The sequence below is a fragment of the Tamandua tetradactyla genome, chromosome 18, assembly GCF_023851605.1.
Source record: "Tamandua tetradactyla isolate mTamTet1 chromosome 18, mTamTet1.pri, whole genome shotgun sequence".
NCBI classification, from domain to species: Eukaryota; Metazoa; Chordata; class Mammalia; order Pilosa; family Myrmecophagidae; genus Tamandua; species Tamandua tetradactyla.
This window is the reverse complement of record NC_135344.1, coordinates 15,948,190-15,962,196: the sequence shown is the minus strand read 5'-3', so window position 1 is coordinate 15,962,196 and position 14,007 is coordinate 15,948,190.

Genomic DNA, 14,007 nt, shown 5'->3' with positions numbered 1-14,007 from the left:
TCCTGTGACATTTAAAAATGTCAATATTTTGACCTTTAAACATAAAAACTTCTGATTGTTGGTTGTAAATTTATAGGGAAGATAAAAATGGTAAACTATTGTTATTTAGTTTGTAGAAATTTAAAATATTAGATACACTGAGAATTAAAGTGATTCATTTTTTGTAAAACCCTTACCAAGGCTAGATGAACAATTCTTGCTTTTGTTTTACCATATAACTTACAATACAGAGAGAGCTTTCTTTTGGATCATTTAAATAATTTTCTTACTGTACTTTTTACCTTTGTTCTAGTTTGTGAGATTTATATCTCTTACTCTTTTTCAGTGATTACTCTAGCAATTACAATAAACATTCTTCATTTATAAAAACCTAATATATTTTGGTACAATTATTATTTTCCAAAAAATACGAGATTTTTTGAACACGTTTACGCCACTTATTTCTTCCTCAGGATGAGAAAATTAAAAACAATTAATAAACAGTATACATTCAATCAAACATCTCTAAGCTTACTAGAAGAAAATGGTACATGAGAAAAAAAGTAGGAAGAAGCAGATTACATGTTGGTCCAGTTAACCAAGAGGCGGTGAAAGATGCTTTGAAAAACTAGTAAAAAAATGGCAGAGCCATTTTCCTAGAAATTAAAAAAAAAAAAAAAGTATTGCAGTAACTGGACAAATGCCAAACTAAGAAATCCTAGCTTTAAAAAATGCTAGAAGGGGAGGGCCATGGTAGCTCAGCAGACAGAGTTCCTGCCTGCCATGCCAGAGACCTGGGTTCCATTCCTGGTGCCAGCCCACGTAAAACAAAACAAACAAAAAATGCTAGAAGAAGGTTGTGGCCCTTGCTGCCCCTTCCTCATCCCCTCACAGGCACAGTGTGGGGTAAGCCTATGTTCCCACTGTGGGTCCCAGGCTCTGTTCTAGATGCAGCAGAGTTACCCCATAGACATGCTGATTGCCTATATGTGACTGCCAATCTGTCTGATGGCAGCTTAAAAGATTGAATCAGGAAAATTGTCTCTGGGTCCCCCTATAAGAATTTTCCCTGCAGGGAGAAATAAATTGAAGACAGCTAATGCAATGTAAAGCACAACTAGGCCAAATTAGTTTGGCATAAAGGATTACCTGCCTTAAGAATTATAATAGAGCACCCAGGATGGGGGTGAAGGGAGTCTCTTTCATAGTGTCTGGGGTGGGGGTGGGCATTCAGGTTTCCAGAAATAGGGGAATGCCTAAGGGTACTAGCAAACAAAACACAGGACAACAGAAAGTTTGAAGAAAAAAAAAAAGACAGTGAGGTTCCTGAACTTCACTTTTACTTTGGGGTGATTTTCCTAATAGTACAGCTATACTCTGAAGGAAGACACCAGACAACACAGAGCCAAGAGGCAAATACGGTAAAAGTCTTTTTTCTTTTTTTTCTGTTGTTGTTAACTGTAGGCACTAAAGAAATCTCTATCATAACACTAGCTGGATACAAATGTAAAGAACATAGAGATTAAATCCAAGAGCAAACACTTTAAAATATTAAAATCTGCAGTGTGCCACAAAAGATTCCAAGAGAAACAAAGAAACAAGAAATGATGGTGCATACAAAGGAATAAGATAAAAATTTAGAACCATCAATGAAGATGACCAAACTTTGTACACCCAGATAAAGATTTTTAAAAAATGATCATGGCTGGGCTCAAACAGATAAGATAAAAGAGAACAGGACAGACTATATTTTGGTCTCAAAATAAGGCTTAAGAAATTCAAAACTATTGAAATCAAACAATTTATTTTCTCCAACAACAGCAGAAATTAAGCTAAACTCAGTGACAAAGGGAGAACGGAAAATATTAAAAATATATGCAAAATATATAACACTCTAAACAACCAATGAGTCAAAGATGAAATCACAAGGGTAATTGGGAAATAACTTAAAGTGAATGAAAATGAAACCACAATATATCAGAACTTATCAGATGCAGCCATGTCAGAGATGGGAGAGAAATTTATAGCTCTAAACCCATGCGTTAAAAAAGAAGAAAGATCTCAAATCAGAAACCTAATCTCACAACTGGAGGATCTAGTAAAGAACAGCAAACTACACCCAAAGCAAGAAGAAGGAAGGAAATAAAAATTATTAGGGTGGAGATAAATGCAATAGAGAATTAAAAAAATATATAGCTAATCAATGAAACCAAAAACTGGTTCTATGAAAAGCACATTAAAATAGATAAACCTTTAGGTAGGTTGATAAGAAAAAGAGAGAGCAGATGGAAACTAAAATTAAATGAAAGGGGGAAACGTTACTATTGAACAAATGGAAATGCCAACAGGAATAGATTAGCTTTAAGAAAATGATTTTCTATGTAAATAAAATTCCAAGCTACCAAATTAGTAATCGAAACTCTCCCAATGAAGAAAAGCCTTGTACCAGATGTCTTCACTAGTGAATTTTACTCATCATTCCAAAAGTAACTGAGACCAGTCCTTCTCAAACTCTTCCAAAAATATGAAGAGGAGCGAACACTTAATAACACATTCTATGAGGCCAAAGTCACCCTAATGGCAAAATCAAATAAAGATACTACAAGAAAAGAAAATTATAGATCAATATCTCTAATTAATATAAATGCAAAAATTTTCAACAAAATACTAACAAACTGAATCCAAAAGCACATTAAAAGAATTATGTGCTGTGAATGAGTGGAATTTACACAGGTATACATGGGTACTTCAATATAAGAAAAGCAGTTAATGCAATACCCATACTAATAGAAAGAAGGAGGAAAACCAGTTGTTCATCTCAACTGATGCAGAAAAAGGAATTTTACTAAATCCAGCACTGCTTTGTGATAAAAAACATTCAGGAAAATTTAAAAAGGGGACTTCATCAACAATATAAAGAATACATAAAAAACTCACAGACAATATAATACTCAAAAGCAAATTACTGGAGGTGGGGCAACATGGAAGCATAGTGAGGTATGGAATTTAGTTCATCTGCCAGAGCAGCTAGTTAATAGCCAGGAATGGTACAAACCAATGGCATGGGGAGCATTAGTGGCTGGACAAAAGGAATACACTAGTCAGGGCCAGGTGGAATGGCTGAGATCCCACACAGAATGTAAGTCCCCCAAGCCATGCAGGCAAGCACCCCTCCCACAAGGGCACAGCCGGCTGGTTCCCTGCAAGAAAAAGAAACAGACTTTTGTAGTAGCAAGGGCTTTGCTCAACCAAGCACAAATTGCAGAATTAATTAACAAATTTTGATTACTAAAAAGGCCCTCAGCACAGATAAACCTGGAATAGACACTAAAGGAATTAGCAGGTTTTGTCCCAATGGAGATACGATGGGGCTGAAAGAAAAAAAAAAAAAAAAAAAAGAAGAAAAAGTCTTTTTGAGTTAGACAGCAAAAAAATACTGGAAAAGGGTTGGACCCCAAGAAAAGGGTGCATATAGAGCCTGGAGATACACAGAGCCAAGTACCAACTCAAGTACTTTTTTTTTTAATTTTTAAAAATTTATTTAAATTTTTAAAAAAATATGACCAGAAAGAAACAGAAACATTCTTAAGATATGATTATTCCATTCTACATATATAATCAGTAATTCCCAATATCATCACATAGTTGCATATTCATCATCATGATCATTTCCCAGAACATTTGTATCAATTCAGAAAAAGAAATAAAAAAAAAAACAACAGAAAAAAAATTCATACATACCATACCCCTTACCCCTCCCTTTCATTGATCACTTGCATTTCAATCTAAGTTTATTTTAACATTGGTTCTCCCTATTATTTATTTTTATTCCATATGTTTTACTTGTCTATTGATAAGGTAGATAAAAGAAGCATCAGACACAAGGTTTTCACAATCACACAGTCACATTGTGAAAGCTATATCATTATACAATCATCTTCAAGAAACGTGACTACTGGGACACAGCTCTACATTTTCAGGCAGTTCTCTCTAGCCTCTCTATTACATCTTGACTAACAAGTGTGATATCTATTTAATGCATAAGAATAACCTCTAGGATAGCCTCTGGACTGTGTTTGAAATTTCACAGCCATTGAAATTTTATTTTGTCTCATTTCACTGTTTCCACTTTTGGTCGAGGTTTTCTCAATCCCTTGATGCTGAGTCTCAGCTTATTCTAGAATTTCTGTCCCACGTTGCCAGGAAGGTTCATACCCCTGGGAGTCATGTCTCACGTAGAGAGGGGGAGGGTGGTGCCAACTCAAGTTCTTGATTGGTCAAACTGAGCAGTAGGTGTCTGGCTCTGAAAAGGCCTTTTTTTTTTTTTTTACTTCTTAACAGCTCATTAGATAGAAATGTAAGCTCTCTCAGTCTCCAGCACTGCCCCAGGCAAAGGTGAAATTAAGGCATATCTAAGAGACAAGGTATCTGTCAGGAGAAAGGTGTTAGTTTCCTAAAGGCATTAGTTTCCTAAAGGCATATCTTCCTCCAAAAAGGGGGCAGGGCCCAGCTCAAGTGGAATTCCTCCTTTAAGGAATTCAGGAGTTGGAAAACAGAAGCAACCAAAACCCACCTACCGCCTCACCTCTGACTCAACCACACCTCTGGCAGGGAGAGGCTGCTGAAATGAAAGGAATTACATGACTTTGAGCTGGTGGAAGGCCAGAAGCAGAAAAATGCCACAAACAGAAAAATGTCACAGCAGAAAAACACCACAAGCTGGGCAGGATAGGAAAAGCACAGAGTTTAGGGGCTTCAAGGAAAGTGAGAAAGCCTGCTGGGTCTCACGCTCAAAGAAAACTGATGCTGGCTACTCTCTCCTCCTGAGACATGGGACTGTCTTGGCTGAGAAAATCTGACTAGGATTTATAATATCTGAAGAGACCCTGTTCAAAACAATACAGGCAGGGCATGAAACAGAGAAACAAGAACTGAACAATACTGATCAGTTCAACAGAACCTATGTAGAGGTCAAGAATAAGCTAAACTGAATGTCAAAGAACAGTTAGAGCTTTTTGGTGGAGCCACGTGAAAGCCAGCAGACGCCGCCATGTTCACCATGTGCCCTTCCAGCTGAGAGAGAAACGTTGACCATCGTTGGCCTTCTTGAACCAAGGTACCTTTTCCTGGATGCCTTAAATTGGACATTTCTATAGACTTGTTGTAATTGGGACATTTTCTTGGCCTTGGAACTGTAAACTAGCATCCCATTAAATTTCCCTTTTTAAAAGTCATTCTGAGAAGATGGCGGCTTAGTAAGATGCACGGATCTTAGTTCCTCCTCCAGAACAGCTACTAGGGGAGTAGAAACGATACAGAACAGCTCCCAGAGCCACGACAGAGATCAAAAAGACAGAGTACCCCACCCTGGAACGGCTGACTGTCTGGGAGAACCCGCTCCGGTGAGATAGCCGAGGGGCGCAGGTTTCCCCGGGATGGGGCGGCAAGCGGCCGGACTCCCTCCCTTCCCACTTCCCGGGCCAGCTGGGAGAATTGGACAGGTAGTCCCCGCAAGCCGTGGCAGCTGGTGCCCCCCTCACGCGCGCCCCCCCGGACCAACTGGGAGAATTGGATCGGAGATCCCCAGGCCGCAGAGAACAGTGACCAGGGTCTCTTCCAAACACGTGACTTCCCGGTCCGGTTGAGAACGGTGCACTCTCCCGGGCCGTGGAGGCTGGCACCCTCCCGCGACGCTTGGTACCCCAGGCTGACTAGGAAATTCGGACGGGTGCTCTCCCAGGCTGCGGTGGCCAGCAACCCTCCCCGTGTTCGGATCCCTGGGCTGACTGGTACTCTTCCAAGCCGCTTCGGCTGGCGAACTTCCCCCACGGTGAGAGTTTTCCAAAGATAAAGGACCCACAGCACCTTTTATTGGTGGGACCCGCAGACAAACGTGTGCCACGAGCGCCACCTACTGGGCAGGATAAGAAAAACAGAACCCAGAGATTTCACAGAAAAATCTTTCAACCTGTTGGGTCCAACACCCAGGGAAATCTGACTAAATGTCCAGACGCCAGCAGAAGATAACGGATCACGCTCAGAAAATTGAAAATATGGCCCAGTCAAAGGAACAAACCAATAGTTCAAATGAGATACAGGAGCTGAGACAACTAATGCTGAATATACGAACAGAAATGGAAAACCTCTTCAAAAACGAAATCGATAAATTGATTGAGGACATGAAGAAGACATGGGCTGAACAAAAAGAAGAAATAGAAAAACTGAAAAAACAAATCACAGAACTTATGGAAGTGAAGGATAAAGTAGAAAAGATGGAAAAAACAACGAATACCTACAATGATAGATTTAAAGAGAAAGAAGATAGAATTAGTGATTTGGAGGATGGAACATCTGAATTCCAAAAAGAAACAGAAACTATAGGGAAAAGAATGGAAAAATTTGAACAGGGGATAAGGGAAGTGAAGGACAATATGAACCGCACAAATATATGTGTTGTGGGTGTCCCAGAAGGAGAAGAGAAGGGAAAAGGAGGAGAAAAACTAATGGAAGAAATTATCACTGAAAATTTCCCAACTCTTATGAAAGACCTAAAATTACAGATCCAAGAAGTGCAGCACACCCCAAAGAGATTAGACCCAAATAGGCATTCTCCAAGACACTTACTAGTTAGAATGTCAGAGGTCAAAGAGAAAGAGAGGATCTTGAAAGCAGCAAGAGAAAAACAATCCATCACATACAAGGGAAACCCAATAAGACTATGTGTAGATTTCTCAGCAGAAACCATGGAAGCTAGAAGACAGTGGGATGATATATTCAAATTACTAAAAGAGAAAACTGCCAAACAAGACTCCTATATCCAGCAAAATTGTCCTTCAAAAATGAGGGAGAAATTAAAACATTCTCAGACAAAAGGTCACTGAGAGAATTTGTGACCAAGAGACCAGCTCTGCAAGAAATACTAAAGGGAGCACTAGAGTCAGATACAAAAAGACAGAAGAGAGAGGTATGGAGAAGAGTGTAGAAAGAAGGAAAGTCAGATATGATACATATAATACAAAAGGCAAAATGGTAGAGAAAAATATTATCCAAACAGTAATAACACTAAATGTTAATGGACTGAATTTCCCTATCAAAAGACATAGACTGGTAGAATGGATTAAAAAACAGGATCCTTATATATGCTGTCTACAGGAAACACATCTTAGACCCAAAGATAAACATAGGTTGAAAGCGAAAGGTTGGAAAAAGATATTTCATGCAAATAACAACCAGAAAAGAACAGGAGTAGCTATACTAATATCCAACAAATTAGACTTCAAATATAAAACAGTTAAAAGAGACAAAGAAGGACACTATCTACTAATAAAAGGAACAATTAAACAAGAAGACATAACAATCATAAATATTTATGCACCGAACCAGAATGCCCCAAAATACATGAGGAATGCACTGCAAACACTGAAAAGGGAAATAGACACATATACCATAATAGTTGGAGACTTCAATTCACCACTCTCATCAATGAACAGAACATCTAGACAGAGCATCAATAAAGACATAGAGAATCTGAATATTACTATAAATGAGCTAGACTTAACAGACATTTATAGGACATTAAATCCCACAACAGCAGGATACACCTTTTTCTCAAGTGCTCATGGATCATTCTCAAAGATAGACCATATGCTGGGTCACAAAGCAAGTCTTAACAAATTTAAAAAGATTGAAATCATACACAACACTTTCTCGGATCATAAAGGAATGAAGTCGGAAATCAATAATAGGCGGAGTGCCAGAAAATTCACAAATAGGTGGAGGCTCAACAACACATTCTTAAACAACGAGTGGGTCAAAGAAGAAATTGCAAGAGAAATTAGTAAATACCTCGAGGCGAATGAAAATGAAAACACAACATATCAAAACTTATGGGATGCAGCAAAGGCAGTGCTAAGAGGGAAATTTATTGCCCTAAATGCCTATATCAGAAAAGAAGAAAAGGCAAAAATTCAGGAATTAACTGTCCACTTGGAAGAACTGGAGAAAGAACAGCAAACTAATCCCAAAGCAAGCAAAAGGAAAGAAATAACAAAGATTAGAGCAGAAATAAATGAAATTGAAAACATGGAAACAATAGAGAAAATCAATAAGACCAGAAGTTGGCTCCATGAGAAAATCAACAAGATTGATGGGCCCTTAGCAAGACTGACAAAAAGAAGAGAGAGGATGCAAATAAATAAGATCAGAAATGGAAAAGGAGACATAACTACTGACCTCACAGAAATAAAGGAGGTAATAACAGGATACTATGAACAACTTTATGCTATTAAATACAACAATTTAGATGAAATGGATGGGTTCCTGGAAAGACATGAACAACCAACTTTGACTCAAGAAGACATAGATGACCTCAACAAACCAATCACAAGTAAAGAAATTGAATTAGTCATTCAAAAGCTTCCTAAAAAGAAAAGTCCAGGACCAGACGGCTTCACATCTGAATTCTATCAAACATTCCAGAAAGAATTAGTACCAACTCTCCTCAAACTCTTCAAAAAAATTGAAGTGGAGGGAAAACTACCTAATTCATTCTATGAAGCCAACATCACCCTCATACCAAAACCAGGCAAAGATATTACAAAAAAAGAAAACTACAGACCAATCTCTCTAATGAATATAGATGCAAAAATCCTCAATAAAATTCTAGCAAATCGTATCCAACAACACATTAAAAGAATTATACATCATGACCAAGTAGGATTCATCCCAGGTATGCAAGGATGTTTCAACATAAGAAAATCAATTAATGTAATACACCATATCAACAAATCAAAGCAGAAAAATCACATGATCATCTCAATTGATGCAGAGAAGGCATTTGACAAGATTCAACATCCTTTCCTGTTGAAAACACTTCAAAGGATAGGAATACAAGGGAACTTCCTTAAAATGATAGAGGGAATATATGAAAAACCCACAGCTAATATCATCCTCAATGGGGAAAAATTGAAAACTTTCCCCCTAAGATCAGGAACAAGACAAGGATGTCCATTATCACCACTATTATTCAACATTGTGTTGGAGGTTCTAGCCAGAGCAATTAGACAAGAAAAAGAAATACAAGGCATCAAAATTGGAAAGGAAGAAGTAAAACTATCACTGTTTGCAGATGATATGATACTATACGTCGAAAACCCGGAAAAATCCACAACAAAACTACTAGAGCTAATAAATGATTACAGCAAAGTAGCAGGTTACAAGATCAACATTCAAAAATCTGTAGCAGTTCTATACACTAGCAATGAACAAGCGGAGGGGGAAATCAAGAAACGAATCCCATTTACAATTGCAACTAAAAGAATAAAATACCTAGGAATAAACTTAACTAAAGAGACAAAAAACCTATATAAAGAAAACTACAAAAAAATGTTAAAAGAAATTACAGAAGACCTAAATAGATGGAAAGACATATCATGTTCATGGATTGGAAGACTAAATATAGTTAAGATGTCAATCCTACCTAAATTGATTTACAGATTCAGTGCAATACCAATCAAAATCCCAACAACTTATTTTTCATAAATAGAAAAACCAATAAGCAAATTTATCTGGAAGGGCAGTGTGCCCCGAATTGCTAAAAACATCTTGAGGAAAAAAAACGAAGCTGGAGATCTCGTGCCGCCTGTCTTTAAGGCATAATATGAAGCCACAGTGGTCAAAACAGCATGGTCTTGGCATAAAGATAGATATATTGACCAATGGAATCGAATAGAGTGCTCAGATATAGACCTTCTCATCTATGGACATTTGATCTTTGATAAGGCAGTCAAGCCAATTCACCTGGGACAGAACAGTCTCTTCAATAAATGGTGCCTAGAGAACTGGATATCCATATGCAAAAGAATGAAAGAAGACCCATATCTCACACCCTATACAAAAGTTAACTCAAAATGGATCAAAGATCTAAACATTAGGTCTAAGACCATAAAACAGTTAGAGGAAAATGTCGGGAGATATCTTATGAAACTTACAATTGGAGGTGGTTTTATGGATCCTAAACCTAAAGCAAGAGCACTGAAGAAGGAAATAAATAAATGGGAGCTCCTCAAAATTAAACACTTTTGTGCATCAAAGAACTTCATCAAGAAAGTAGAAAGACAGCCTACACAATGGGAGACAATATTTGGAAACGACATATCAGATAAAGGTCTAGTATCCAGAATTTATAAAGAGATTGTCCAACTCAACAACAAAAAGACAGCCAACCCAATTACAAAATGGGAAAAAGACTTGAACAGACACCTCTCAGAAGAGGAAATACAAATGGCCAAAAGGTACATGAAGAGATGCTCAATGTCCCCGGCCATTAGAGAAATGCAAATCAAAACCACAATGAGATATCATCTCACACCCACCAGAATGGCCATTATCAACAAAACAGGAAATGACAAGTGCTAGAGAGGATGTGGAGAAAGAGGCACACTTATCCACTGTTGGTGGGAATGTCAAATGGTGCAACCACTGTGGAAGGCAGTTTGGTGGTTCCTCAAAAAGCTGAATATAGAATTGCCACACGACCCAGCAACACCATTGCTGAGTATCTACTCAAAGGACTTAAGGGCAAAGACAGAAACGGACATTTATACACCAATGTTTATAGCAGCATTATTTACAATTGCAAAGAGATGGAAACAGCCAAAATGTCCATCAACAGACGATGGCTAAACAAACTGTGGTATATACATATGATGGAATATTATGCAGCTTTAAGACAGAATAAACTTATGAAGCATGTAATAACATGGATGGACCTAGAGAACATTATGCTGAGTGAGTTTAGCCAAAAACTAAAGGACAAATACTGTATGGTCCCACTGATGTGAACCGACATTCGAGAATAAACTTGGAGTATGTCATTGGTAACAGAGTCCAGCAGGAGTTAGAAACAGGGTAAGATAATGGGTAATTGGAGCTGAAGGGATACAGACTGTGCAACAGGACTAGATACAAAACCTCAAAAATGGACAGCACAATAATACCTTATTGTAAAGTAATCATGTTAAAACACTGAATGAAGCTGCATCTGAGCTATAGGTTTTTTTTTTGTCTGTCTGTTTGTTTGTCTTTTTTTTTTTACTATTATTATTATTTTTATTTTTTTTCTCTATATTAACATTCTATATCTTTTTCTGCTTTTTTGCTAGTTCTTCTTCTAAATCGATGCAAATGTACTAAGAAATGATGATCATGCATCTATGTGATGATGTTAAGAATTACTGATTGCATATGTAGAATGGAATGATTTCTAAATGTTGGTTTAATTTCTTTTTTTTTCTTTAATTAATAATAATAATAAAAAAGAACAGTTAGAGAACAAAACCATCCATCAAGAAAATTCTAGGTAAATGACTTAATACAACCTCCAGGATAAAATAATTAAGAAAATCAAATGTATAAATGCCAGCAAAAAATTATGGGTCATACTAGGAAAATTGAAAAAAATTGTTCCAGTCAAAGGAACAAACCAACTCTTCAAATGAAATACAGGAAATGAAGCAGCTAATTCAGGATATTTGAAAAGACATGAAAAAAATCTCATAAAAATAAAATCAATGTGTTGAGGGAAGACATAAAGAACACACTGGGCAAACATAAAGACGATCTCAAAAGTTTGAAAAAACAAGTTGCAAAACCTATGGGAATGAAAGGCACAATAGAAGAGATTAAAAAAAACAATGGAAACCTACAACAATAGATTTGAAGAAGTAAAAGAAAGGACTAGTGAACTAGATGACTGGACATCTGAAAAATATAGGGAACACAAAAAAGAAAATATAGGGAACAGAATAGAAAAAAGAAAATATATGGAACAGAATAGAAAAACAAGAGTAGGGTCTCAGGGAAGTGAATGACAACATGAAGCACATGAATATAAATATTTAGTGTGTCCCAGAAAGAGAAAAGAAGGGAAAAGGATGAGAAAGACAAATTGAGGAAATAATTATATAAAAATCTCCCATCTCTTATGAAAGACATAAAATTACAGTTCCAAGAAGTCCTGTATACCCCAAACAGAATAGATTCAAATAGACATACTCCAAGACACTTACTAAGCATATTGTCAAATGTCAAAGACAGAGAATTTTGAATGCAGAAAGAGAAAAACCAATTCATCACATACAAGAGAAGCTCAACTGGCATGTGTGGATTTTTCAGCAGAACCCATGGAGGTGAGAAGGCAGTAGTATGATATATCTATAAGACTCTGAAAGAGAAAAACTGCCAACTAAGAATTTGTGCTGGTTTGAAAGGAAGTATGCCCCCTAAGAAAAGCCATGTTTTAATATAAATCCCATTTCTTAAAGGTAGAATAATCCCTATTCAATACTGTATATTTGAAACTGTAATGAGATCATTTCCCTGGTAGACGTGATTTAGTTAAGAATGGTTGTTAAACTGGATTAGGGGATGACATGTCTCCACCCATTTGAGTGGGCCTTGATTAGTTTCTGAAGTCCCATAAAAGAGGAAACATTTTGGAGAAATACATTCAGAGAGATTCAGAGAGAGCAACACTACAAAGCAGAGAGTCCACCAGCCAGCGACCTTTGGAGATGAAGTAGGAAGACACCTCCCGGGGAGCTTCATGAAACCAGAAGCCAGGAGAGTTGTGCCCTTCCAGCTGAAAGATAAGCCCTGACTATGTTCACCATGTGCCTTCTCACTTGAGAGAGAAACCCTGAACTTCATCAGCCTTCTTGAACCAAGGTATCTTTCCCTAGATGCCTTTGATTGGACATTTCTTTAGACTTGTTTTAATTGGGACATTTTCTCAGCCTTAGAACTGTAAACTAGCAACGCATTAAATTCCCCTTTTTAAAAGCCAGTCTGTTTCTGGTATATTGCATTCCAGCAGCTAGCAAACTAGAACAGAATTCTATACCCAGAAAAACTTCCTTCAAAAATGAGAGGAAGCAGGTGGGCCACAGTGGCTCAGCAGGCAGAGTTTTTGCTTGCCATGCCAGAGACCCGGGCTTGATTCCCAGTGTCTGCTCATGCAAAAAAGAAAAAAAAAAAAAAAAATGAGGAGGAGATTAAAATATTTTCAGAAAGTCACTGAGATAATTTATGACTAAGAGACCAGTTCTTGAAGAAACATTAAAGGGAACACTACAGGCAGATAGGGAAAGGCAGGAGAGAGAGGTCTGGAGAAGAGTGTAGAAATGAAGACTATCAGTAAGGGTAAAAAGAATTTAAAACATAGATATTACATATAAAACCTAAAAGACAAAATGTTAGAAGAAAGTACTGTCTTTACATTTAATGGATTAAACTCTTCAATCAAAAGACGTAGGCTGCCAGAATGGATTAAAAAACAGAAATCATCTATATGCTATTTACAGTAGACTCAATTTAGACCCAAGGACAAAAATAGGTTGACGTGAAAGGTTGGAAAAAGACATTTGATTCAAACAACAATCAGAAAAGAGTAGGGGTAGTATACTAATATCTAACAAATTAGACTTCAAATGTAAGACAATTAAAAGAGACAAAGAAGGATATTATGTATTAATAAAAGGAACAATTCAACTAGAAGACATAACAAATCACAAATATTTAGGTACCAAGCCAGAGTGCAGCAAAATACATGAGGCAAACACTGAAGATAGAAGTAGACACCTCTTACATAATAGCTGGAGAATTTAATTTCCCACCCTCATAAATGGACAGAACATCTAGAGAGAGAATCAATAAGGAAACAGAGATTGTGAATAATACAATAAATGAACTAGACTTTACAAACATTTACAGAACATTACACTCCACAACAGCAGGATACACATTTTTCTCAAGTGCTCAGGGATCATTCTCAAGGATAGACCACAAGTGTCAATAAATTTAAGAAGATCAAAATTATACAAATCACTTTCTTGGATCATCTTGAATGTAGCTGGAAATCAATAACAGGCAAAGGGCCAGAAATTTCACAAGTATATGGAGGCTAAACAATATGCCCTTAAACAACTAGTGGGTCAAGGAAGAAATTGCAAGAGAAATCAGTAAATATCT